Source organism: Choloepus didactylus, chromosome 8, assembly GCF_015220235.1.
Source record: "Choloepus didactylus isolate mChoDid1 chromosome 8, mChoDid1.pri, whole genome shotgun sequence".
Taxonomy (NCBI): domain Eukaryota; kingdom Metazoa; phylum Chordata; class Mammalia; order Pilosa; family Megalonychidae; genus Choloepus; species Choloepus didactylus.
In genome coordinates, this window is record NC_051314.1 from 86,978,469 (window position 1) to 87,002,925 (window position 24,457).

At 38.4% G+C, this 24,457-nt stretch overlaps 1 pseudogene; it reads right to left on the reverse strand.

Annotated features, from left to right (window-relative positions):
• Positions 1-13,414: 13,414 nt before the first annotated feature.
• Positions 13,415-24,448, reverse strand: LOC119542794 (annotated as a pseudogene).
• Between the last annotated feature and the right edge of the window lie 9 nt (positions 24,449-24,457).

Below are 24,457 nucleotides of genomic sequence, written 5' to 3' on the forward strand. Positions count from 1 at the left end.
AGGTACTTGATTTTTTTAGTTGCTATTGAAAATGGTATCTTTTTCTTGAGTGTCTCTTCAGTTCATCATTTTTAGTGTATAGGAACATACTGACTTATGTGCATTAATCTTGTGTCCTGCTACTTTGCTAAATTTGTTTATTAGCTCTAGTATCTGTGTCGTCGATTTCTCAGGGTTTTCTAGATATAAGATCATATTGTCTGCAAATAATGACAGTTTTACTTCTTCCTTTCCAATTTGGATGCCTTTTATTTGTTTGTCTTGCTGGATTGCCCTGGCTAGCACTTCTAGCACAATGTTGAATAACAGTGGTGACAGTGGGCATCCTTGTTTCATTCCTGATCTAGGGGAAAGGCTAGTCTCTCGCCATTGAGTACTATGCTGGCTGTGGGTTTTTCATATGCTCTTTATCATATTGAAGAAGTTTCCTTCAATTCCTGCCTTTTGAAGTGTTTTTATCAAGAAGGGATGTTGGATTTTGTTAAATGCTTTTCAGCATCTATTGAGATGATCATTTTATTTTTCACTTTTGATTTGTTAGTGGGTTGTAATACATTGATTTTCTTATGTTGAACCATCCTTGCATGCCTGGTATGAACCCCACTTGGTCATGGTGTTTGATTTTTTTAATGTGTCTTTGAATTCAATTTGCAAGTATTTTGTTGAGAATTTTTGCATCTGCATTCATTAGGGAGATTGGCTTATATTTTTCCTTTCTTGTGGCATCTTTACCTGGATTTGGTATTAGAGTGATGTTAGCTTCATAAAATGGTTAGGTAGTGTTTCATTTTCCTCAATGTTTTGAAAGAGTTTAAGTAAGGTTGGTGTCAGCTCTTTTTGGAAAGTTTGGTAGAATTCCCCTATGAAGCCATCTGACCCTGGGCATTTATTTGTGGGAAACTTTTTGATGACTGATTGGATCTCTTTGCTTGTGATTGGTTGGTTGAGGTCTTCTATTTCTTCTCTGGTCAGTCTGGGCTGTTCATGTGTTTCTGGGAAATTGTCCATTTCCTTTACATTATCTAGTTTGTTGGCATGCAGTTATTCATAGTATCTTCTTATAGTTTTTTAAATTTCTTCAGGATCTGCAGTAATGTCACCTCTCTCATTCATTATTTTGTTTATTTGGGTCTTCTCTCTTTTTGATTCTGTCAGTCTAGCTAGGGGCTTGTCAATTTTGTTGATCTTCTCAAAGAACCAACTTTTAGTATTATTTATTCTATTTTTTTTTTGTTATCTGTGTCATTTATTTCTGATTTAATCCTTGTTATTTCTTTTATTCTACTTGGTTTAGGATTAGTTTGCTGTTCATTTTCTAGCTTCTTCAGTTGCTCCATTAGTTCTTTGATTTTAGCTCCTTCTTTCTTTTTAATGTATGCATTTAGAGCTATAAATTTCCCCTTCAGTACCACTTTTGCTGCATCCCATAGGTTTTGATATGTTGTGTTCTCATTTTCATTCATCTCTCTATATTTAGCAATTTCTCTTGCTATTTCTTCTTTAACCCTCTGATTGTTTAGGAGCATCTTGTCTAACCTCCAGGTATTTTTGAATTTTCAAAGTCTCTGATGGTTATTGACTTCTAATTGTATTCCATTGTGATCAGAGAATGTGCTTTGAAGATTTTCAATTTTTTAAAATTTGTTGAGGCTTGTTTTATGTCCCAGCTTATGTTCTATTCTGGGGAAAGTTCCATGAGCACTAGAGAAGAATGTGTATCTTGGTGATTTGGGATGTAATGTTCTATATATGTCTGTTAATTCAAATTCATTTATCAGATTGTTTAGGTTTTCAGTTTCCTTATTGGCCTTCTGTCTGGTTGATCTATCTATAGGAGAGAGTGATGTGTTGAAGTCTCCCACAATTATTGTGGAAACATCTATTGCTTCCTTTAGGTTTGCCAATATTTGTCTCATGTATTTTGTGGCACGTTGATTGGGTGCATAAACATTTATGATTGTTATTTCTTCATGTTGAATTGCCCCTTTTATTAGTATGTAGTGGCCTTCTTTGTCTCTCATAACATCCTTGCACTTAAAGTCTATTTTATCTGAGATTAATATTGCTACTCCTGCTTTCTTTTGGCTGTAGCTTGCATGAAATATTTTTTTCCATCCTTTCACTTTCAGTTTCTTTGTGTCCCTGTGTCTAAGATGAGTCTCTTGTATACAACATATTTGATGGTTTATATTTTAAAATTCATTCTGCCTATCTGTATCTTTTAATTGTGGAGTTTAATCCATTTACATTCAATGTTATTTCTGTGAAGGCATTTCTTGAATCAGTCATCCTATCCTTTGGCTTAAGTTTGTTGTATATATTTTCCCCCTCTCTCTTTTAATGTCCTTTAATGTATCCATACTTAATCTTTTGAGCTCTGAACATTTCCCCATACCTCTGTTTCCCTTCTTTGTTTCTCTGATGGTAGGCCTCTCTTTAGTATCTCAAGTAAGGCAGGTCTCTTGTTAGTAAATTCTCTCAGCATTTGTTTTTCTGTGAAAAATTTAAGCTCTCCCTCAAATTTGAAGGAGAGCTTTGCTGGATATAGAATTCTTGGTTGGCAGTTTTCTCTCTCAGAATTTTAAATATGTCATGCCACTGCCTTCTCACCTCCATGGTGGACACTGAGGAGTCACTGCTTAGTCTTATGCTGTTTCCCTTGTAAGTGGTGGATTGCTTCTCTCTTTCTGCTTTCTGAACTTGCTCCTTCTCTTCAACATTTGACAATCTGTGGGTTTATTTGGTTTTATTCTGTTTGGAGTTTGTTGGGAATCTATGATTTGTGTATTTATGTTGTTTAGAATGTTTGGGAAGTTTTCCCCAACAGTTTCTTTGAATACTCTTCCTAGACCTTTACCCTTCTCTTCTCCTTCTGGAACACCAATGATTCTTATATCTGTGCATTTACATTGTCCATCATATCCCTGAGATCCATTTCTATTTTTTCAATTTTCCCCCCATTCTTTCTTTTCTTGTTTTTCTCTCTGTTCTGTCCTCTTTGAACTTGCTGATTCACTGTTCAGCTTCCTCCAATCTAGTACTCTGAGTATCCAGGATGTTTCTAATTTGATTGACAGTTTCTTTTATTTCCATAAGATCATCTATTTTTCTATTTACTCTTGCAAATTTTTCTTTATGATCTTCTAGGGTCTTCTTCATGTCTTTTATTTCCTGTGCCATTATCTGGTTGTTTGTCATTAGTTCTTTGATTAATTGCTCCAAGTACTTTGTCTCCTCTGATATTTTGATTTGGGTGTTTCAGCTTGGGTTATTCATATCTTCTGGTTTCTTCATATGCTTTAAAATTTTCTGTTGTTTTTGGCCTCTTGGCATTTGCTTATCTTTATAGAGTTCTTTTAGGATATGTAGCTTTTTTGAATAAATATCTCTAGTTTTTCAGAGCTACAGCTTGGTGGAGTACACTTTCTGACTAACCAGCAGGTGGCATCTGCAAGTCACCTATTCCCCTCAAGCCAGTTCTCCCCAACTTTGTCTTTGTGGTGGGTGGAGGTCTGTGTCTTGTGGGAGTTCAATTGGTGCACCAAATTTCCTTGTGTAGTTGGTGCTGCTCACCCTGAATGTGGGGTGTGTGTCTGAGTGGTTATAAAGGGAGGACAGCTTTAATAATCAAATCTCCCAGGTGTTTCTGGAGACTTATAGCTGTTGCAGGAGTCCAAACTTTCTGTTCAGTCTTCCCACAGTCTGTCTCTGCCATGGGTCCGCAAGTCCCTGGTATTGGTGTATAGTCCCTGGGACTTCTGTGTGGTTCCACCTCCAAGGGGAAGAAAGTGCAATGTAACAGGTGAGTGCAGTCCACAAGGGAAGTGCTGGGCTGCTGTGTCCCTCAGGGGTGTTCCTAGACCACTGAAAAGATGGCTGTATGGGGTGTGGTTATTTTCCCTTTTTCTTGCACCTCCGCCTTCCTAACTCTGGGACAATTAGCTGTGGGTGTGCAAAAGGCTATCGTCCATGCCAGATATTGAAGCGTGTGCGCTTGTTGCTGGAAACACTTCCCACTGTGCTGGGTTGTGCGGTGCAGCTCTGGGCTGTGGCACCGGGCAGGAGCATTCCCAGCCTGCTGGGAAGATGGCTGTATGGGGTGTGGGTTATTTTCCCCTTTTTGCTGACCTCTGCCTTCCTACCTCTGAGACAATTAGCTGTGGTTTGCGAAAGGCTATCATCCATGCCTGATATTGAGGTGTGCCCATGGGTTGTGGGCAAGCAGTTCCTGCCACGTTTCACTGTGTGGCTCTCCCTGCCGGCTCCACAGCCTCTTTTGGGTTTTTAATCTAGTCCCTCTCCAAATGCCAACCCCTGGTTTCTCTGGACCATAGCATGGTTGCCGTTTCCCCAGCAGGCTCACTCACTCATTTAAGAATGCAGACTCTTGGATTCACCAAGTGCATGGTCCCTGTGGATTTAGCTGACCTTGACCAGCTGATGCGTTGCTGGAACTGGTATTCTGGAGCACTTTCTGTCTTTTATCTAGTATTTTTCATGGAGACTTTTTTTGCCCTGTCTCTCCTAATCTGCCGTCTTCCTCCCCCTATTGCTTATAGAATTTTATGTTGAAAAGCATTTTAAAAAAAGTTTATTTCATTTCTTTCAGTAGCCCGTTTTATACTCCTCTGTTTCTCTACCTTTGAAGAGTTTCAATTTTGAGCTTCTGAAATTTCATGATGCTGTATCTAGATGTGACTCTTGCCATCATAGAGTGGTAATTATTTGACCCTTTCAATGAATAGCACACCCTTTGTCTTTTCTAGGAAATTCCTATGATTTTTGGAAAAATTCCTCCCTGTTTCTCAGTTCTTTTTCCCAGAACTCCTCATAGTTAAATAATGGTGTTTTTTTTTTTTTTTTTTACATCAATCTACTTCTTAGAAGATTGTACTTTCTCTTCTAATGAGCAGAGTACACACTTTCCAAAAAGGGGACAAAATCACAAACCTTTTGTTTCATTTAAAAGATTGGGCTGTCAACAAGCTCTGGAATCTTTCTTGCATGCCCTTTGACACTGGAGTGGGAAGAGTGAGGACAGAGAAACAAATGCAAAGAAATGCAATCTTTGCAATTTTTGTTGACTAAATTAAGGAGAATACAGGAGAGCAAAGTAGCACCAGAACTGTAGACTTTTGTTTGCTGAAGAGAAAGATGAAATTACCTCTCACATACACTCACACACAGACACACACTTATGTTGGACTATATGGTTTATTTGGCAATTCTGTTACTGTTTTCTAATTAAATTTTGCTTTTAAAGTTATGGTTTCTATCCTTCTGCTTAGATTGATTTTGTTAACCTTGTCAATTGAAATCATTTATTTATTATTACTTTATTTTCTTTATTTCCTGTTGGTAATATGAGTAGTTATAATTATGCATGTTAAGTTCAGTTCAGTTTTGGTCATATTATATGTTTTGATATGTAGTTTTTCCAGTTTGCTAATGCTGCCATTATGCACAACACCAGAAACGGATTGGCTTTTTTTATGTGTGTGTTTTTTTTTGTTTTTTATTGTATAATCTCATTTTTAAAATTCATTTTTATTGAGATATATCATACAATCATCCATGTGTACAATCATCTGCTCACAGTACCATCAAATAGTTGTGTATTCATCACCCCAATCAATTCTTTGAACACTTTCCTTATACCAGAAAAAGTAAAAATAAGAATAAAAAATAAAAGTAAAAAAGAACACTGAAATCACCCCCCCAACCTATTTTTCATTTAGTTTTTGTCTGCATTTTTCTACTCATCCATTCATTTACTGGATAAAAGGAGGGTAATCCGCAAGGCTTTCACAATCATACCATCACCCCCTGTAAGTTACATTGTTATACAATTGTCTTCTAGAGTCCAAGGCCACTGGGTTGCAGTTTGACATTTTCAGGCATTTACCTTTAGCCATTCCAATACCTAAAACCTAAAAAGGGTTCTCTATATAGTGTGTAAGAGTGCCCACCAAAGTGACCTCTCAACTCCACTTGAAATCTCTCAGCCACTGAAACTTCATTTTGTTTCATTTTGCATCCCCCTTTTTGATCAAGAAGATGTTCTCAATCCCACAATGTCAAGTCCATAGTCATCCTTGAGAGTCATATCCTGTGTTTCCAGGGAGATTTACACCTCTGGGAGTTAGATCCCATGTATGGGGCAGGGCAGTGAGTTCACCTGCCAAATTGGGTTAGCTAGACAGAGAGGGCCACATCTGAACAGCAAAGAGGTACTCAGGGGGAGACTCTTAGGCACAATTATAAGCAGGTTTAGCCTTTCCTTTGCAGTAATGAGCTTCATAAGGGCAAGCCGAAGACAGAGGGCTCGGCATATCAGACCACCAGTACTCATGTTTTTGAGAACATCAGCAACAATCCAGATGAGGAAGTCCAACACTTCCGCATTTCCCCCCAGCTCCTGAGGGGGTCACTGCACATATATTTTAATTTTCTTCCCAAATTACTTTGGGGTGTGTTGCCATTTCACACTACGACAACTGGTAACAATCCTAAGAGCATCATTTCTTGCTAGAATTAACGAAATAGCCTCCTACGTTGTTCATGCTTCCATTACGACCACCAGTGCCTTGATCAGAATTATTCTTTTAAAACATGTCAAAGCTGTCCTTTCCCAGCTCAAAACCCTCTGTTACCACTTAAATAAATAGAAAGACTCAATATGATTAAGATGTCATGCAATCAAAATCAAAATCTTCACAGGCTTTTATGAGGTAGACAAGCTTATCTTTAAAAATCTATACAAAGAAACAAAGGACCTGGAATATTCAAAATAATTTAGAAAAAAAAAAGGTGGAAGACACATCATTTCAAAACTTACTGTAAAAGGACACTAACCAAGACAGTGTGGTATTAACAAAAGGACAAACCCAGATGAAATAAATGTACAGAGTCCAGAAATAGACCACTTATATATAGCACCTCAAAAAGAAGGGTCAAGGCAATTCAACCGAGAAAATATGTTCCTCTCAACAAATGGTGCTGACAGGTAGCTGTGGTAGAGAGCACAAATATGGTGAATGTATGTTCCTCCAACTCAGATATTTAGAGAACATTGCCAGCACACAAAATGTTAAGACCCAGAACCATGAAATTCTAGGTTCCAGACTGGGCCAATAGAACATATTTTCTCTTTTCTGATTAGCAGCTGCAAAACTAAAATAAAACATAAAAACATATCAAAAAAGATTACTGATACAACAGATAAAGACTCTAAATCATAAGAGAATGTTGTAAACAAGTTCATGAAAATACGTTTAAAAAATAAAATAATTCTTTATAAAACTCTAACGGCAAAAATTAAATCAAGAAAAAAACAGAAATATAGGGTAGATTAATGACTATTTTATAAATCAATTCAATCAAAATCTTCATGCCAAAGGTCCCCATTTTATAGGTGAGTTTCACAAAAATCTAGAAATAACAGACAGTTTCCTCATTTAGATTGCTAAAAGGAAAATGAGAGCAGAAAGGGCCCCATTTCCTTATAAAACTTGATACCATAATGAGACAAGTACACAAGAAAATTATAGTCTAATTTGGTAATGCAGAAATAAAAATTCTGAGTATAGTTTTGGAGAAAAAAAATAAAAAAGAACCACATTTTTTTCATGTGCTTTTTGGCCATTTGTATTTCCTCATCAGAGAAATGTCTTTTCATATCTTTCGCCCATTTTGTAATTGGGCTGTTTGTACTATTATCATTGAGTTGTAGGATTTCTTTATATATGCAAATACAAACGGCCAAAAAAAACACATGAAAAAATGTTCGTCTTCACTAGCTATTAGGGAGATGCAAGTTAAGACCACAATGAGGTACCATCTCACACCAGTTAGAATGACTGTCATTAAACAAACAGGATCCAGCAATTTCACTTCTTGATATGTACCCAAATCTGAAAGTAGTGACACAAACAGATATTTTCACACCTATGTTCATAGCAGCATTATTCACAATTGCCAAGGGATGGAAACAGTCGAAATGTCCTTCAACAGATGAATGGATAAACAAAATGTGGTATATACACATGATGGAATACTACACAGCAGTAAGAAGGAACGATGTCGTGAAACATATGACAACATGGATGAACCTTGAAGCCATAATGCTGAGTGAAATAAGACAGGCACAAAAAGAGAGATCTGTATGTTACCACTAATGTGAACTCTGTGAAAAATGTAAAATAAATGTTTTATATTGTTGAATGTAGGGGACCTAGTGACAGACAGCAACTAGTGAAGGGAAAACGATAATCTGAAAAAACAGATAAGTTATGGAGGGTAATCTTAATGTTATTAGAATGCTGAGGAATGACTGTGGTTTGTTAATTTTTGAAGTGTATGGTAGGGACATTTTGAAATCAGTGTAGTTATTTTAGGTTATTTGTTTTTCTTATTCCTTTGTTTGGTTACAGTTTGTTTATTTTCTTGGGGTAGGGTAGGAACATGTTGGAAACAATATAGTTATTTTAGGTTATTTGTTTTTCTTATTTATTTGGTTATGGTGTTTTAATTTTCTTAGGGTGGGGTAGGAAGATTTTGGAAGCAATGCAGTTATTTTAGGTTATTTGTTTTTCTTATTGCTTTGTTTTGGTTTTGTTCAAAATGTTTTTTTTATTGTTTGTTTTTTAATTTTTTGATAAAGTTAAAAAAAGGAAAAAAAAATGAACCACATAAAAACAAACCAAAATAAATACCCTTAATAACATATGTAAGGAGAGTGATGTCATCAACATGGTGATGCAAACAGCTGCTGAAAACTTCTACAATTCAACCAAAAAAAGGACAATTCTGAATAGTTTGAAACTCTAAAGGGAGGTATAGACTCGAGAAAGACCCTGCAAAAGCCCAACTGAAGAAGCAGAAGTATCAGTAGGCAGAAAAGTGAGTGAGTGTCGGGCCCAGAGAGCACCCGGGGAGCAGAGAACGGGGAACCGAGCCATGCCGAGCCATGCCGAGCCATGCAGTGCCATGCCGTGCCACAGACAAGCAGGTTAGTTCTTCCAGGAAAGCTACCGGGAAGCTGGTGGGGAGCAGATGGCCCAGCCGCACCACAGACGAGTGGGTGAGTTTACCCAGAAAGCTACTGGAAAGCCGCCGGGAAAGCTCCGGGGAGCGGGGAGCTGAGCCAGAGGCAGACAAATGGGTGAGTTCGCCCCGGAAAGCATCCAGGAAGCCCACGGGGAGCGAGGAGCAGGGAGCCAAGCTGTAGATGAGCGGTCCCCCAACCAAGAATCCCTGTGCCAGGGACAGCCCATTGCAGAAGGCAGAGGAGAGCGGAAGAAGGTAGCTCTCCACGCCCGGTGTAGCCATCTTTGTAGCTGGCTGGGCAACACCCCTTGACAGCACCGCAGCAAAAAGCCTCCTTAAGGGAATTTGGGATTCAGCGGGCTTGTGATGGCGTCCATCCTTCCTCCATGTGCACAGCCTAGAAGCAAATGTACCGCAGGGAAGTGCCAGGAACATTCCCCCAATTCCATGGGTGCCTCACAGAGGAACTGCTGGGCATTTGAACTGGAGGGGGAGACGCACAGTTCTGCAGCCCCAGGGTATGCCACCTGCAGCCCCGGGAAAGGCTGGGATCATGGTGTACTGCAGAGGTCTCCCTGTCAATCAGTGCTTTGGGCATATCCTCACCCAAAGGGCTGGTGGTCCCCACTGCACACGGAAAATTGGTGTGTTGATAGGACTTCCACATGGTTTGGACCCCCACTTAGTACATAGATGAAGTTGGGGAGAACTGGCTGGAGAGTAAGAGGTGACTGAGGAGTGACATCTGCTGATAACTCAGGGAACGTGCACTCCACCAGGCTCTATCAAATTATAGGTAAGTGTTCAGTAGGCCTACATATACTAAAAGAATGCTATCAAGATAAGCAAATGCCAAGAAACCAAAAACAACAGAAAATTGTAATGCATAGGAAGAAACCAGAAGATATGGATTATCCGAATACCCAAGTTAAAAAGCCAGACGAAAAAGAATTTGGAGCAATTAGTCAAAGAAGTACTCACCAACATCAATATCATGGCTCAGGATATATAGGATATGAAGAAGACCCTAGAAGAGCATAAAGAAGGATTTGCAAGAATAAAGAAAAAACTAGTGGATCTTGTGGAAAAAAAAGATTCCATCAAACAAATTTAAAAGATTATTGAGCCAGATATTCCAGACATGGTGGCTCTGCTGGGAGACATGTTCTCCAGGCAGCCACTGGGGTCCTTGGCGCCTCTGCTGGGACTCCCGGGCCAGGCTTGGCTTCTTTGGGCCACTCCAGGGGTTCCGAGAATCTTTAAAAGTACTTTGGTAGATGAATTGAAGTCATCTTTCGAGGCTTGTTTTGATTCTCTGGCAAGTCAGGACTATGTCAATGGCACTGATCAGGAGGAAATTCTAACTGGTGTTGATCAGTGTATCCAGAAATTTCTGGGTATTTGAGACAGACAGAATGTTATTTCCTGTTATACTTAATCCTTAATACTCATTCGTGTGGCTGTGTATATACAGTGTCTGGCATATATGCCTGTGATTCCCAGCCTGAAGCCAATGAACACCTGGCAAAGGTAACAACATCTATTCAGCTGTTTGGATGCTGTATAGCTCCTGTTTAGGAATCCTTCGTCTGATAACCATGGGTCTTCTCCATTTTCCAATGTGCAGATCAATTCTGGTTTTGTAAAGCAGTACCCCACTGAGACGAGGTGGCTGTAGTTCTCCAGCATCACATCTCTGTACAGGGTCCTCTGAGCAGGGCCCACGTGCTGCCAGTCCTCTCTCGTGAACTTCAGAACCACGTCTTTGATACCTGGGAATTTTTCTTTTCTACCACTCCTGGGAGAATGTGGAGACCTGTGACCGTTCAGTCTCAAAACTGTAGAGACCCCTGGGGTCTCAGGAAGGTTGCCGGGAAGCCTGAGAGTGCATCTTGAGGAAGCCTGGCTTTTATAAAGGGGGTTTATTTGGTTACAAAGTTACAGTCTTAAGACCATAAAAATGTCCAAGCGAAGGTGTCAACAATAGGGTACCTTCACAGAAGAACAGCCAACAGCATCTGGAACATCTCTGTCTGGGAAGGCATGTGGCTGGCATCTTCTTCCTTTGCTCCCAGGTTATGTTTCAAAATGTCTTTCTCCCAGGATGTTTCTCTCTAGGCATCTGGGGGTATTCTCTTAGTTTCTCCCAGGCAAACTCTGGGGTAGCAAAAGTCTACTTTCAATGGCCGTCCATCTTCAAAATGTTTCTCTTGGCTGCAGCTCTCCAAAATGTCACTCTTAGTTGCTCTGAGGCCCTTCTGTTTGTGAGCTCTTTTATAGGACTCCAGTGATTACATCAAGACACACCCTGAATGGGCGGGGTCCATATCTCCATGGAAATAATCCAATTAAATGTTTTACTCACAGTTAACTGAGTCACATCTCATTGGAAACACTCAATCAACAGATTCCAACCTAATTAACTCTAATACATCTGCCCCCACAAGACTGCATCAAAGAGTATGGTGTTTTGGGGGACATAAGGAATCCAAACCAGCACAACAGTATTTTCATTATTTTTATTTCTAGTTTCACTTTCAGTTTTGAGGTCCTTTAGGTTCAAATAATTTTAGCAGGATATTAAAACATATCTAAACAAGTGTGTTTCTTTTTGTTTTTGGTCATTCTGTATACATCTGTTATGTATTTGCTATTTTATTACATTATGAAGAAAATTTAATAGGTTGCTTTTCTACCTTTTTGTAATTCTATGAGGGTTTTTATTTGGTTAAGTTTTGTAAATGTTCCATGGATATCAGTTTGCAGATATACTAGATATATTTCATGAACATACCATTGTTAATTATATTATACTGTTTATCCTTGCTATTACTTTTGTTTTGTCTATTTAATTCATTAAGGAATATTAAAGGCATGTGGAATTCTTCCACAATTATTCTAAATTTGTTCATTTCCCTTATTATTTCCTGCAACATTTTATTCTATGATTTGAGCAGTAAAGGTTCATGGTTGTTAAATCTCCTTTGTGGCTTGTAGACATCACGTGGATTGCAGACTTTAAATTTTGAAAGTGCTAATCATTCAGCCAGCAAATATCTATTGACCAGCTGCCATATGGTTGGTCACTGTGTTAAATTCTTTATGTTTTTGTTTTGAATTCAATTTGGCTGACAATAATACCTTAACAACTCCTTTCTTTTTGTTTGCATTTTTTAATTTCTGCCTTTGCACAATTTTTAAAAACATTTTCAGCCTTCATGAGTCACTTTGAAATCTTTCTTTTGTATATAGCATATAGATTTTTTGACCAGAAATTAAAGCCTCTTCCTTTTTCTTGGTAAGTTTATAATATTTCCATTATTATTATAATATATTTACTTTTTGTATTTCTCATGATGTTATCATTTTATTTTTACTTTTTTAAATTACTTTTTTGTGCCTTCTGTTGCTTTTTTGATTTTTTAGATTTAAAAGGAAACTTTATTCACCAAAATTCCCAAAGAATTTATTAAATGTCTTTCCTCCATAAATAAAACTAACACTAGACTTGTCAGAAGAGCTAAATGAGTAATATCTTATGTTTCAACTTAGCTAATCCACTGTCTGGAATCTGTTCATCATAAATTAAGAATTGGTACCTAACAAGTCCTTTCTGTTACTCTCTGCTATGTGTCCTTCATTTGAGACTCCAGAAGAGAAAATAATTGTGACTAGGGCAACACAGTAGTCACTGTAATTTTTGCATTTATGACATACTTACTGGTAATTAGTATTTCTACATTTTTAAAAAGGCAGCCATTTTAAGTGACAATGCATAACAGATGAGTAGAAAAAAGTTGAAACAAAGCCCTCTCTTTCAATCTTACAAAGTCATGCAGACAAGAGAGGGTGTACTAAATGTGTTCCAATCAGGCTTCTTGAAATTATCAAAATTTCTTTTCTGGGACAGAAGAATTTGACTTATCGTAGAAAGAAGGTTCTCTGAAGGCTGCTGCTAAACTCGCTTCCCTTTGAAAAGTAAATTTCAAGGCATGATAGTGCAAGAGGTAAGTTTATGATTTATAGAACACTTACAGACTAATTGTACTTAGTCTCTAATTTCCAATTTATTTTACAGAACAGAAACTAAGTTAATATATTTCACTTTGCCTAAATTTACCAGTACATCCATGGATCACATCAAAATTAGTACAATTTGATTATTTTAATGTTTCCTTCATGTACCTGCACACTGCAGGTAAGGACAATGGATGCAAGGTTCTAACAAATTCTGTGCATGAAGACTCTTAGGAGTCAGTCACAGTATCTGAGAAATCAGGTTTCCCCCCAGCATAAGTCCTCAAAAAAACTTTCTCAAATGCAATTAGGAAAAACAGTGCTATTGTGGATACTTTCTTTTGTTTAGTTAAATGTGGGAGGTCTGAGTGTTCCTGGAGTCTCCATCAGGATGTGTTGTGGGCCATGAATCCCTTGAATGTGAGTATTCAGTATTAGAGGGCTCTGTAGGGTCAATAAAATTTTCATAATCGCTGTCATCTGTCTCCAGCTGCTCTTGGGAGGGAGGAAAGTCTGCTACACTTTCAGGATACTTCAGTCTGAAACTGGTGGAAGTTTAATTGGAAGAGCCCACGGCTTGAGGTAAGGGTATAAAGACACTACTTTACATGTTAGAAAGGCTTAAAGTAATTTCTTGATTGGGTTAAAATCAGAATAAGGGGGAGGAGGATCAGCGGCCTCTGCATCTCCAAGTGTACTTCTACCTTTGGCTACAAACCCGGAATAAGGCTTCTGAGGACTGAACACATTCCAGACTTTCAGGTGGCATCTGTCTGCTTAACATCGTCTGCTGCAATCTTCTTTCCTGTTCCTTTTCATTTTTCCTCCAAGTGCTTTTTCTTTTTAATTTGTTCACTTCTGCCTGACAAGATTCAACAACTTGCTCACTCTCTTCTACATCTGCACACACTGCGTGTACTTTTCTCCTGAAGTGCATTATAAACTTGATAAATTGCCCTGATGTCTTTCTTTTTTTTTTTTTTAATTCAGTTTTATTGAAATATATTCATAAACCATACAGTCATCCATGATATACAATCAACTGTTCACAGTATGATCATATAGTTATGCGTTCATCACCAGAATCTATTTCTGAACATTTTCCTTACATCAGAAAGAATCAGAATAAGAATAAAAAATAAAAGTGAAAAGAGAATACCCAAACCATCCCCCCATCCCACCCTATTTGTCATTTAGTTTTTACTCCCATTTTTCTACTGATTTTTTTTTCAATTTTTTAACTTTGTTTATCAAAAAATTAAAAACAAACAGGCAAACAACAACCAAAAAAACCCCACAACATTTCAAACAAAGCAATGGATTAAGGAAAACAAATAACCTAAAATAACTACTTTGCTTCCAATATGTTCCTACCATACCCCAAGAAAATTAATAAACCATGTCCAAACAGAGGAGTAACAAAAACAAATAATCTAAAATAACTACATTGCTTCCAACATGTTCCTACCATACCCCAAGAAAATTAACAACCCCTAAGAAAACAAAGGAATAAGAGAAAAAAAAAAAAACCTAAAATAACTCTATTGCTTCCAACATGATCTTACTATATCCAAGAAAGTTTACAAACCATAATCATTCCTGAGCATTCCCATAACATTGAGATTACCCTCCATAGTTTATCTGTTCTTATTAGATTATCATTCCCCTTCCACTAATTGGTATCTCTAGGTCCCCTACATTCTACAGTATAAAACATTGTACATTTTTCACAGAATTCACATTAGTGGTAACATACAATCTCTCTCTTTTTGTGCCTGGCTTATTTTGCTCAGCATTATGTCTTTTTTTTTTTTTTTTTTTTTTTTTTTTTAATCTTCATTTTATTGAGATATATTCATATACCACGCAGTCATACAAAACAAATCGTACTTTCGATTGTTCACAGTACCATTACATAGTTGTACATTCATCACCCAAATCAATCCCTGACACCTTCATTAGCACACACACAAGAATAACAAGAATAATAATTAGAGTGAAAAAGAGCAATTGAAGTAAAAAAGAACACTGGGTACCTTTGTCTGTTTGTTTCCTTCCCCTATTTTTCTACTCATCCATCCATAAACTAGACGAAGTGGAGTGTGGTCCTTATGGCTTTCCCAATCCCCTTGTCACCCCTCATAAGCTACATTTTTATACAACTGTCTTCGAGATTCATGGGTTCTGGGTTGTAGTTTGATAGTTTCAGGTATCCACCACCAGCTACCCCAATTCTTTAGAACCTAAAAAGGGTTGTCTAAAGTGTGCGTAAGAGTGCCCACCAGAGTGACCTCTCGGCTCCTTTTGGATTCTCTCTGCCACTGCAGCTTATTTCATTTCCTTTCACATCCCCCTTTTGGTCAAGAAGATGTTCTCCGTCCCACGATGCCAGGTCTACATTCCTCCCCGGGAGTCATATTCCATGTTGCCAGGGAGATTCACTCTCCTGGGTGTCTGATCCCACGTAGGGGGGAGGGCAGTGATTTCACCTTTCAAGTTGGCTTAGCTAGAGAGACAGGGCCACATCTGAGCAACAAAGAGGCATTCGGGAGGAGGCTCTTAGGCACAACCATAGGGAGGCCTAGCCTCTCCTTTGCAGCAACCGTCTTCCCAAGGGTAAAACCTGTGGTAGAGGGCCCAACCCATCAAACCACCAGTCCCCTATGTCTATGGTCATGTTAGCAACCATGGAGGTGGGGTAGGCGAATACCCCTGCATTCTCCACAGGCTCCTCAAGGGGGCACTACATCTTTTTTTTTCCTTGTTTTTTTTTTTTTTTTTTTTTTTTAACTTTCCCTTCTTTTTTAAATCAACTGTATGAAAAAAAAGTTAAAAAGAAAACAAACATACAATAAAAGAACATTTCAAAGAGACCATAACAAGGGAGTAAGAAAAAGACAACTAACCTAAGATATCTGCTTAACTTCCAACATGTTCCTACTTTATCCCAAGAAAGTTACCTAATATAGCAACATTTCTGTGAACTTGCTCCTACTATATCCATCAGTAATTAACAGACCATAGTCATTCCTGGGCATCCCCAGAACGTTAAATAGCTTATCTGTTCTTCTTGGATTATTGTTCCCCCTTCCTTAATTGCTCTCTATTGCTAGTTCCCCTACATTCTACATTATAAGCCATTTTTTTTACATTTTTCAAAGTTCACATTAGTGGTAGCATATAATATTTCTCTTTTTGTGCCTGGCTTATTTCGCTTAGCATTATGTCCTCAAGGTTCATCCATGTTGTCATATGTTTCACGAGATCGTTCCTTCTTACTGCCACGTAGTATTCCATCGTGTGTATATACCACATTTTATTTATCCACTCATCTGTTGAAGGACATTTGGGTTGTTTCCATCTTTTGGCAATTGTGAATAATGCTGCTATGAACATTGGCGTGCAGATATCTGTTCGTGTCACTGCTTTCCGATCTTCCGGGTATATACCGAGAAGTGCAATCGCTGGATCGAATGGTAACTCTATATCTAGTTTTCTAAGGAACTGCCAGACTGACTTCCAGAGTGGCTGAACCATTATACAGTCCCACCAACAGTGAATAAGAGTTCCAATTTCTCCACATCCCCTCCAGCATTTGTAGTTTCCTGTTTGTTTAATGGCAGCCATTCTAACCAGTGTTAGATGGTATCTCATTGTGGTCTTAATTTGCATCTCTCTAATAGCTAGTGAAGCTGAACATTTTTTCATGTGTTTCTTGGCCATTTGTATTTCCTCTTCAGAGAACTGTCTTTTCATATCTTTTGCCCATTTTATAATTGGGCCGACTGTACTATTGTCATTGAGTTGTAGGATTTCTTTATATATGCAAGATATCAGTCTTTTGTCAGATACATGGTTTCCAAAAATTTTTTCCCATTGAGTTGGCTGCCTCTTTACCTTTTTGAGAAATTCCTTTGAGGTGCAGAAACTTCTAAGCTTGAGGAGTTCCCATTTATCTATTTTCTCTTTTGTTGCTTGTGCTTTGGGTGTAAAGTCTAGGAAGTGGCTGCCTAATACAAGGTCTTGAAGATGTTTTCCTACATTATCTTCTAGGAGTTTTATGGTCCTTTCTTTTATATTGAGATCTTTGGTCCATTTTGAGTTAATTTTTGTGTAGAGGGTGAGGTAGGGGTCCTCTTTCATTCTTTTGGATATGGATATCCAAGTCTCCCAGCCCCATTTGTTGAAAAGACCATTATGACTCAGTTCAGTGACTTTGGGGGCCTTATCAAAGATCAGTCGGCCATAGATCTGAGGGTCTGTCTCCGAATTCTCAATTCGATTCCATTGATCTATATGTCTATCTTTGTGCCAGTACCATGCTGTTTTGGCAAGTGTGGCTTTATAATAAGCTTCAAAGTCAGGGAGTGTAAGTCCTCCCACTTCGTTTTTCTTTTTTTAGAGTGTCTTTAGCAATTCGAGGCATCTTCCCTTTCCAAATAAATTTGATAACTAGCTTTTCCAAGTCTGCAAAGTAGGTTGTTGGAATTTTGATTGGGATTGCATTGAATCTGTAGATGAGTTTGGGTAGAATTGACATCTTAATGACATTTAGCCTTCCTATCCATGAACATGGAATATTTTTCCATCTTTTAAGGTCCCCTTCTATTTCTTTTAGTAGAGTTATGTAGTTTTCTTTGTATAGGTCTTTTACATCTTTGGTTAAGTTTATTCCTAGGTACTTGATTTTTTTAGTTGCTGTTGAAAATGGTATCTTTTTCTTGAGTGTCTCTTCAGTTTGTTCATTTCTAGCATATAGAAACATTACTGACTTATGTGCATTAATCTTGTATCCCGCTACTTTGCTAAATTTGTTGATTAGCTCTAGTAGCTGTATCATCGATTTCTCAGGGTTTTCTAGATATAAGATCATATCATCTGCAAACAATGACAGTTTTACTTCTTCTTTTCCAATTTGGATGCCTTTTATTTCTGTGTCTTGCCGGATTGCCCTGGCTAGCACTTCCAGCACAATGTTGAATAACAGTGGTGACAGCGGGCATCCTTGTCTTGTTCCTGATCTTAGAGGGAAGGCTTTCAGTCTCTCACCATTGAGTACTATGCTGGCTGTGGGTTTTTCATATATGCTCTTTATCATGTTGAGGAAGTTTCCTTCAATTCCTACCTTTTGAAGTGTTTTTATCAAAAAGGGATGTTGGATTTTGTCAAATGCTTTCTCAGCATCTATTGAGATGATCAATTGATTTTTCCCTTTTGACTTGTTAATGTGTTGTAATACATTGATTGATTTTCTTATGTTGAACCATCCTTGCATGCCTGGAATAAACCCCACTTGGTCATGGTGTATGATTTTTTTAATGTGTCTTTGGATTCGATTTGCAAGTATTTTGTTGAGGATTTTTGCATCTATATTCATTAGGGAGATTGGCCGGTAGTTTTCCTTTTTTGTAACATCTTTGCCTGGTTTTGGTATTAGATTGATGTTAACTTCATAAAATGAGTTAGGTAGTGTTCCATTTTCTTCAATGTTTTGAAAGAGTTTGAGTAAGATTGGTGTCAGTTCTTTCTGGAAAGTTTGGTAGAATTCCCCTGTGAAGCCATCTGGCCCTGGGCATTTATTTGTGGGAAGATTTTTGATGACTGATTGGATCTCTTTGCTTGTGATGGGTTGGTTGAGGTCTTCTATTTCTTCTCTGGTCAGTCTAGGTTGTTCATATGTTTCCAGGAAATTGTCCATTTCCTCTACATTATCCAGTTTGTTGCCATACAGTTGTTCATAGTATTCTCTTATAATTTTTTTAATTTCTTCAGGATCTGCAGTTATGTCACCTTTTTCATTCATTATTTTGTTTATATGGGTCTTCTCTCTTTTTGATTTTGTCAGTCTAGCTAGGGGCTTGTCAATCTTGTTGATCTTCTCAAAGAACCAACTTTTGGTGATATTTATCCTCTCTATTGTTTTTTTGTTCTCTATGTCATTTATTTCTGCTTTAATCCTTGTTATTTCTTTTCTTGTACTTGGTTTAGGTTTGGTTTGCTGTTCATTTTCTAGCTTCTTCAGTTGATCCATTAGTTCTTTGACTTTGGCTCTTTCTTCCTTTTTAATATATGCATTTAGTGCTATATATTTCCCCCTTAGCACTGCTTTTGCTGCATCCCATAGGTTTTGGTATGTTGTGTTCTCATTTTCATTTGTCTCTATATATTTAGCAATTTCTCTTGCTATTTCTTCTTTAACCCACTGATTGTTTAGGAGTGTGTTGTTTAACCTCCAGGTATTTGTGAATTTTCTAAGTCTCTGATGGTTCTTGACTTCTAATTGTATTCCATTGTGGTCAGAGAATGTGCTTTGAATAATTTCAATCTTTTTAAATTTATTGAGGCTTGTTTTATGTCCCAGCATATGATCTATTCTGGAGAAAGTTCCGTGAGCACTAGAAAAGTATGTGTATCCTGGTGATTTGGGATGTAATGTCCTGTATATGTCTGTTAAATCTAATTCATTTATCAGATTGTTTAGGTTTTCAATTTCCTTATTGGTCTTCTGTCTGGTTGATCTATCTATAGGAGAGAGTGATGTGTTGAAGTCTCCCACAATTATTGTGGAAACATCAATTGCTTCCTTTAGTTTTGCCAGTGTTTCTCTCATGTATTTTGTGGCACCTTGGTTGGGTGCATAGACATTTACGATTGTTATTTCTTCTTGCTGAATTGCCCCTTTTATTAGTACGTAGTGGCCTTCTTTGTCTCTCAAAACATCCCTGCCTTTGAAGTCTATTTTATCTGAGATTAATATTGCTACACCTGCTTTCTTTTGGCTGTAGCTTGCATGAAATATTTTTTTCCGTCCTTTCACTTTCAGTATCTTTGTGTCCCTGTGTCTAAGATGAGTCTCTTGTATGCAACGTATTGATGGTTCATTTTTTTTGATCCATTCTGCGAATCTATGTCTTTTAATTGGGGAGTTTAATCCATTTACATTCAACGTTATAACCGTGAAGGCATTTCTTGAATCAGCCATCTTATCCTTTGGTTTATGTTTGTCATATTTTTCCACTCTGTCTATTAATATCCTTTATTGTACCCATACCGAATCTCTTTAGTACTGAACCTTTCTCCAAGTCTCTCTGTCCTTTCTTTGTTTCTCTGTCTGTAGGGCTCCCTTTAGTATCTCCAGTAGGGCAGGTCTCTTGTTAGCAAATTCTCTCAGCATTTGTTTGTCTGTGAAAAATTTAAGCTCTCCCTCAAATTTGAAGGAGAGCTTTGCTGGATAAAGTATTCTTGGCTGGAAATTTTTCTCACTCAGAATTTTAAATATATCGTGCTACTGCCTTCTTGCCTCCATGGTGGCTGCTGAGTAGTCACTACTTAGTCTTATGCTGTTTCCTTTGTATGTGGTGAATTGCTTTTCTCTTGCTGCTTTCAGAACTTGCTCCTTCTCTTCTGTGTTTGACAGTGTGATCAGTATATGTCTCGGAGTGGGTTTATTTGGATTTATTCTATTTGGGGTTTGCTGAGCATTTATGATTTGTGTATTTATGTTGTTTAGAAGATTTGGGAAGTTTTCCCCAACAATTTCTTTGAATACTCTTCCTAGACCTTTACCCTTTTCTTCCCCTTCTGGGACACCAATGAGTCTTATATTTGGACGTTTCATATTATCTATCATATCCCTGAGGTCCATTTCAATTTTTTCAATTTTTTTCCCCATTCTTTCTTTTATGCTTTCATTTTCCATTCTGTCATCTTCGAGGTCACTGATTCGTTGTTCAGCTTCCTCTAGTCTTGTACTATGAGTGTCCAGAATCTTTTTAAGTTGGTCAACAGTTTCTTTAATTTCCATAAGATCATCCATTTTTTTATTTAGTCTTGCAATGTCTTCTTTATGCTCTTCTAGGGTCTTCTTGATTTCCTTTATCTCCCGTACTATGGTCTCATTGTTCATCTTTAGTTCTTTGAGTAGTTGCTCTAGGTGCTGTGTCTCTTCTGGTCTTTTGATTTGGGTTCTTGGGCTTGGGTTTCCATATCGTCTGGTTTTTTCATATGCTTTATAATTTTCTGTTGTTTTTGGCCTCGTGGCATTTGCTGAACTTGATAGGGTTCTTTTAGGATTTGTAGACCAATTGAAGTCCTTATCTCTAATTTCTCAGATCTACAGCTTCGTGGAGTACACTTTCTCTAACTAACCAGCAGGTGGCGTCCACGAGCCACCTGTTCTCCACAAGCCAGTTCTCCCCTGCTTAGCCTTTTTGGTGAGTGGGGGAGTGAGTCTTGTGGGGTCCAATTGGTGTACCAAGCTTGCGTGTGTAGTTGGTGTTGCCTGTCCTGTATATGGGGCATGTTTCTGGGCAGTCAAGGAGGGGGGGGTGGCTCTAACAATCAGATCTCCCTGGTGATCCTAGAGTTTTAAAGCTGCTGCAATAGTCTAATCCTTCAGTTCAGTCCTGCCAGAGTTTGTCTCTGCCACTGACCCACAAGTCCTTGGTATTGGCATATGGCTCCTGGGACTTGCAAGTGGGCCCCTCTTCCAGGCCGTGCACCCTGGGTCCTCTGTTGAGGGATGACTGTGCTATGTCACAGGTGAGTGCCGTCCCCCCAGGGCAGTTCTTGGCTGCTGGGCTGTGTAGGGAGGCTCCCAGTCTGCTGAAATGATGGCTGAATGGGGCTTTGTTAATTCACACTGCTCTACCTTCCCAACTCTGGGACAATCAGCTGAGGTTGCAGGGAAGGCTAATGTCCATGCCCAGTTTTGTGGTGTGTGCCTGTTATTTGAAGCACTTCCGTCACACTGGGTTGTCTGGGGCAGTTCTGGGCTATGGGGCTGGTGATGGGCAGGAGTGTTTCCTGTCCACCAGGATGATGGCTGTGAGCGGACACCCCCCTTTTCTTGGGAAGTTGTGGTGTTTAGTGAATTTTCTCAGCCACTGGATTATTGCGTTTTGTCTCAGAGCTCTCCTAGTTCTGCTCTTGACTTGACCTCCCCAAATAGCAAGTCTTTGAAGCTTTCTGTATTGGGCTTCTTAGAGTAATTGTTTTAGAAAAAGAAAAAAGGATTAAAAAAAAAAAAAGACCCTCCTCAGAGATCTAATGGGTTATTGAAATGCTAAGAGACAAAGCAACCAGGGCCATTAAGGAAAGGTCCACAGGGCAGAGAGATCAGCTTTTCTTCAGGATTTGCATATGCGCCTCAGGGCCCTTCCCCTTTCTATGTTCACCAGAACTCCAAAAATCCTCCGCTTTTATTTTGGAGTTTTTCGTGTTGTTTTTTTTCTATGCCTGTCTCCTCTCTGCTGGGCTGGCTGCTCTCAGATTCTCTGGTGTCTGGTCTCAGTCTATCTATGGTTGGAGTTTGAATCAGTAGAATGAGTTTCCGATAAGGGCTGCCACTGCAGTTCTCCCTTCTCCTTCCCGGAACTGACAGCCCCTCTTCCCCCGGGAGTGAGCCTGGCAGGGAGGGGCGCGGGTCCCCTGGCCGCAAAAACTTACAGATTTCGCTGATCTCAGCAGTTCCACGTTTTCATGAGTGTTGTATGAAGTATGCCCAAAGTCAGATTGCTCTGTGGTGTCTAGTCCACGCAGTTCCTGGCTTTCTACCTACTTTCCTGGAGGAGTAACTAAAACATACAGCTCACCAGTCCGCCGTCTTGCCCCGCCTCCTGCCCTGATGTGTTTCATTACTCCATTCTTGTCAAAAGAGTTGTACCATATTCTTAAATAACTTTGGCGTTACTCTGAGAAGTATTTGGCATTGAAGACACTTTCTACTCCTGCTGGCTGGTATTGCCTAGATGGGGAATAGCAAGTGATATCCTTTGATTATGCCTTTGATTTGGTCTATAGAGAATGCATTCTAAAGCATGAGTAGAATTATTGATGGAGGAGATGAAGCTGAAGGGAAGGAAGGTGAGGTCAGGGATAATGAAGATCTGGGTGAGCTGCTTGTGGATGACCTGCTCTCGGTAACACATCTGCTTCTGCTTGTGTCGCTGAAGTCTGTACTACCCAGTAATTTTCTTTCTCTGATCTTTAAGAATCCTGTACAAACTCTCTTTGTTAACTTTGCTTGTGTAGTCATAAAAACTAAAAAATTTTGAACAGAACTGATGGTTATGGGTTTCAATTACATGTAGAAATTCTGTGTTGCTGATTTGTGAGTCACTGATGCTAAAGGTTTCTTCTTGTTTTACCTTTTTGGTCCGTGTTGCTGTTGGCACTGTGGAAGCACACAGCTGAAGGTGGCCCGAAATGGGAGCCACATGATGGAAATCTCTCTTGGTGCTATTTAGTCTATCTTTGCTTCTAGCAAAAAGTCATGCTGTAATTATACTTCTTCTGAAGAACAGCAGATGCCAGGTGAGAATATACAATATATATATAGGGAAAAAAGATGGGAAGTCCAAATTTTAAACTTGGTCAAGTTTTCATTCATATGTAGAATCAAAATAATGAAATTATCATATGCAAGGACTTGGAATATTCCATAATGTTCATTTCCTTAAAAACCTAAATAAGTACATAAATAAACAAGAAAAAAGAGGCGAACAGTAAACAACTTGTGAATAATGAGGGTAATGCTCAAATGGTGGCTGTTAGTGTTCTTAGTGCTCTATACATACCACTTCATTTAATCTTCACAATAATCCATCCATCAATAGACACTATTATTATCACAATATTTTATGTAGGAAACAGGCATGGAGAAACTAAGTAACTTCCCAGGGTTGTACAGCTTATATGGGCAGAGTCAGGTGTGAGAACAAGCAACTGGTGCTCTAGAAATGATGCATTTAACTATGATGATCTACTGTGGAAAACGGAAAGTAAAGATGGGGAAATGTGCTGTGAAAGGAATGCCACTAGGTATTAAATAAGTTTAAACAGAGTATGAAGCCCAAAGAACTAGAAAAATTAGAATTTAATTTATTCAAAAGTCAGATAATTTTTAATGATATCCTGAGAGAATCCAAGAATGTAGAATAAAGGGAGGGGGGAGTTGAAATGGCAAAGGGAGGGTGCCTAACATGTATTATTTAGTTTTAAAAATTAAAATTCATAAATATAAGTTAAAGACCCATATAAAGTGGATGAAATAAAAATAGTTTAAAAGTTTTGGAGAAAATAAATTTGTAGATCAAAGTAGATCAATAAAACAAAATCATAAGAACGAAAAGGTAACATACATATGATAAATTCAGGAGAACCAACGTTTAACTATGAATTCTAGAATGAAAGTGGTGGTGGACATAGAAGAGGATAGGAAAAGTAAATATAGACCAAAAATCTACAGATATAAAATAAATTACAATTTCATATATTTTATTTTTCATTGTCAATCATAACCAAGGAGTGGGTGGTTCTTGGGTCCCCTCAAGTTACTGTAATGGAATTCTACCCTTGGCAATGAAAACACATTTCCTACCATTCTGTGTCC